A 4,590-nucleotide genomic window follows, 5' to 3' on the forward strand; every position below is an offset into this window, starting at 1 on the left:
GAAGGATGTCACCAGTTTGAAAATTTCGAGGCAAAACAGACAAAGCAAATTGTTCCTGTTTCCATGCCATGTTCTAAAATACGCCTCTACATTGGCAAAGGCTGACGATCTGTAATCGCAAACACGGCACACATAGGGCATTTTGCCAGGTTTGGGACTGTCCTTCATGTGCTGTAAGAGAACCTGATCTGTTTTGAAGGACAATTCACAGATGCTACAGACCATGGAGGGCACCCAGGAAGCATGGACGCTTTCAATGTGACACTGCAGCTGGAACGGGCTGGAAACTGGTGGTGGCAGTGCTGGCAGGTAGTGTGGATTTCCCAGCTGTCACCCTTCTGCCTCTCAAGCTCCAGATGGTTCCTCACGTGGTGCCAGGAGCCAGCATGGGAGATCCCACCCATGACATTTCTCTCAAGGGACTCCCTGGGCCATCCCATCCATGACAAGGTCATGTGGAAGAGTCCTGATAAGCAAGGCCTCAGGACTCGACGGACCCCCTGGACCTGCTCGAGCGTCTCTCCCAAAACCAGAATCTGTCTGTCTTACTATTTTATGTCTTTCACCAACTCTTTTGGCATTAACAGGGGGCTGTCCCCGACCACCTTTCTCTGGAAAGACTTCACTTAGGGCTCTAGTTGATAAATCTCCTGGGCATGAAAAGAGTGTTTCAACCCCCCCACCCCCCTCCCATTAGCATTTTAGCTTACTTGGCAGGTTTATCCAGACTCTTGCAACATTGTTGAGCCAATGCTTGCTGCCAAGTTCTCACATCCTTTATCCATCAGGTGTTCCTGGGAGTGCATATAGTTAAGATATAGAAATACCAAGCAGTAGCTTTAGCATTAGCAACATTAGACTCTGAGTCAATAAGTACTTTCTTTGCTGTAACTCACGGACTCTTTGCTCCATAAACATGTAACTCTGTACTTTAAGGGTGACTGCAGGCTAGGGATTTAAGAAGAAACACTTTAAGGGAAAATTATTGTTCTGGCCGACCAAACTGCACCAAACAGAGGTCATAAAATATCAACAGGCCTCCAGGCCAGAAGATAATGTACAAAAAGTAAGACTCTTGCAGGAAGGAACCTGATATCGATACAAGTTATTACTGATGGGATGTTGAGTTGACCCTGCATTTGTCACCTTGCTGTACCTATAACTCAGGGTATAAAAGCCCCGAGGAAAATGAAGTAAATGGGCCTCGCTCACTGAAGCTTTGTCACCCCATGTCATTCTTTCCTTATCTCTTTATCTTTCTCCATTTGCCAACGTCGTCCATCCTGAGGATATCCCTGGATTCTGCTGAGGCTTGTCCTTGTCAACGTGGGCCATAAACTTGACATTTTTTAGATCTCAAGCAGCTGAGGCATTTAAAGGCTGTGTGAGTCTTCTGTTCTGGCTCCCATCTCTTGTATGCTGCCATAGTAAAAGTCATCAAGTAACATGATCAGATTTCCTATCATGGGGTCAACAGCCTTGCTCTGACTTGCAAGAGTCAAAGAGTCCATTTTCTCCAGCCCTTACAAACTATATGTTCTTTCTGGATCCATAAGACTGAAGCGTGCCTGGTCATTGGCAGGAGTCCGTGAAAATGACGCCCCACCATCAACATGGCTCGGTGAGATCGGGCAATCTTCCAAGGTCATAATCGCGGTCTTTGTAGGTGAGATTACCTGGAGGGGCCATGGTGGAGGCAGGTCCCCCTTGGACTCCATCACCGAGTTTGGGTCTTCAGGGATTCCCACTGTTCAATTTCACACCTCAAGTGGGACATCGCTTTGAATTAAGAGGGCTTTCATCCTTGCCTCCTAATGAGAGAAGAGCTCTAGAGAGACAGTGAAGCCGCGGAGAGAGCAATTCTGAATTGTGAAGGACTGCTTCCGGAGAGCTGGTTTTATGATCAGGTTTAGACGAAGGCTCAGAAGTAACAGAACTGCCTCTTCCTCCCCATACGGACTGAGAAGCTGGTGAAATGGCAGCTGGCTCTGATGATGAGGTCCTGAGATTTGCAGGTTGAAACGTGCAAGGAGAGATCTGGACTCACATGGCCCTTCTTTCTTCTTGAAGATGAGTCCCTGGTCACTCTGTTCAAAATGTTAGAAATGATTGGCTTTGGACTTGAAATCACTCTGACAAGGAGGGTTTCAGCATCCTCACTGAATGCTCCACTCCAACAAAGATGACCTCAGCATCGTCATTGTCCTCATCTCTGGATTTGGACATGGCGGTCTTTTTCTCGAGTTGTGGTGGTGCTGTGCTTCCTCACACGGGAAGAAACGGGGCATTTTGCAGTCCCTTTGGGCTTCAAGTGGCCCCTGCTAGTGTGTTCTCCACCTAAAGGCAACCACAGGACAAAGTCATCCCCTCTGATCTCAAGTGTCACTCTCTGTGATTTCAGTTAACCCTCAGTTGTTCACCGAGAATATTAAATGGAAAACTCCAGAAATATGTTAACTCATACATTTTAAACTGCAGGTAATTCTGAGGAGTGTGATTGAAATCTCACACCATCCTGCTTCCTCCTGCCCAGAATGTGAACCGTTCCTTACTCCTGCACAACCCACCCGTTTGTCACTCGGTTACCACAGTGACTCTTGAGATGTCACAGTGCTTGAGACCAAGTCACTCTTATTTTACTCAATACTGTCCCCAAACCATAAGTGGCATGATGCTGGCCATTTAGATACGCCACAGAGAATCCATTAAGTGCTACCTTTAAGTGAGAAGATTGAAGTTCTCAATTTGATATAAAAAGAGAAAAAAATAATTGAATGCTGAGGTTGCTAATATCTGTGGTGAATGTGAAGAACAGAAAATAAATTTGGGTTAGTACAGATGTCAAACCTCAAACTGCAAAAGGTATGGCCACAGAGCATAGTAAGTGCTTAGTTAGGGTGAAAAAAAAATCACTCCATTAGTACAGTAATATATTTTACATAGAGACTACATTCACAAAACTTTTATAAAAGTATATTGTTACAATTGTTCTATGTTATTATTACACCTTCCCTGGTGGCTCAGATGGTAAAGTGTCTGCCTACAATTTGGGAGACCCAGGTTCGATCCCTGGGTCAGGAAGATCCTCTGAAGAAGGAAATGGCAACCTACTCCAGAATTCTTGCCTGGGAAATTCCATGGACAGAGGAGCATAGTAAGCTGCAGCCCATGAGGTCCCAAAGAGCTGGACACGACTGAGCGACTTCACTTTCACTTTCCTGGTATGAGGCAGTTGCCAATCTCTTCCTGTGCTTTTATAAAATAAACTGCACCACAGGCATGCTTGTATAGAAGAACCATTATATATATAGGGTTTGATACTATGTGAGGTTACAGATGTCCGCTGGGGGTCTTGAAACTTATTCTCTGCCGATAAGTGGTGATGATTATATTTCTTTCAAAAGACAAAATTAGTACCTGGTTTAATCATTGGCTGAAACATTGAGATAACTGTTAAAACCCTTAGACACCAGGAAACATCTCAAACTCAGTTAAGTGACATGACCATGTTAAACTTTATTCTCCAGCCGCCACTTTTGCCTTGTCTCCCCATGGTGGCCCCAGTGCTCCTGTTAAACTCTGCAGGAGAGCTGGTAGGCACCATTTTGCTTATAGATCTACAGTCTCACTAAGAAATGCTGACCAACAGAAATTGTCCAAAAGAGCCCTCAGCTGTCCCTTGGGGGTGCCTGTCTCTCCCTCGACTCTCTGAGTCCAGAAGGCACCATACTCTACACATGGATCAAAAATGCTTTTCAAAAATTTCCAGCAAGTTCTAATAGCAAAACTTGAACCCGCATCATGCTGGCTTATATATTGGAGAAGGACGGAGAAGGCAATGGCACCCCACTCCAGTACTGTTGCCTGGAGAATCCCATGGAAGGGGGAGTCTGGGAGACTGCAGTCCATGAGGTTGCTAAGAGTTGGACACGACTGAGCGACTTCACTTTCACTTTTCACTTTCAAGCATTGGAGAAGGAAATGACAACCCATTCCATTATATCTATCTATCTATCTATCCATGAATATACACACATAGAGAGAGACAGACAGACAGAGACAGAGACAGAGAGAGAAAGAGACAGAGAGAGCATTTACACTGTGAAATTATTTACAAAACACCAACACTGCATTAGGTATTATAAGAAATGTGGAGATGATTTACAACATGTGGGAGCATCCCCTGAAGTTACATGCAAAGACTCTACCATTTTATATAATGGACATGAGCGTCCCTAGATTTTGGTAACTGCAGGTGCAGGCTTCCCAGACCCAATCTCCCAAGGGTAATGAGGAGATTGGACGGGGCCTTCTCACGACTTCTACTGCTCCTCCTGCCTAAAATGGACACAACAGATTCACTACAACTTCATCACCTGTAGTCCTTCCTCTTCAGTTCTGAGAGGGATGCTAACCCCTTGGTGGTTATCACTTTACAGCATTTTGTGAAAGCTTAGAGGATTTAAATAAATTGAGGAGGTGGGGAGAGTGGGGAGAGACAAAGAGGAGGAGAAAGGAAGAGGAAACAGAGAGATTTCTCCTAGCATAGGTCTACAGCCAGGATCCCAGCTTCCTTGAATGGTGCACAGA

The 4,590-nt window shown here is 45.1% G+C and overlaps 1 pseudogene; it reads right to left on the reverse strand.

Annotated features, from left to right (window-relative positions):
• Positions 1-12: 12 nt before the first annotated feature.
• On the reverse strand, positions 13-1,511 carry LOC120859773 (annotated as a pseudogene).
• Positions 1,512-4,590: the final 3,079 nt, after the last annotated feature.

Source organism: Oryx dammah, unplaced genomic scaffold, assembly GCF_014754425.2.
Source record: "Oryx dammah isolate SB20612 unplaced genomic scaffold, SCBI_Odam_1.1 HiC_scaffold_2954, whole genome shotgun sequence".
Classification (NCBI taxonomy): domain Eukaryota; kingdom Metazoa; phylum Chordata; class Mammalia; order Artiodactyla; family Bovidae; genus Oryx; species Oryx dammah.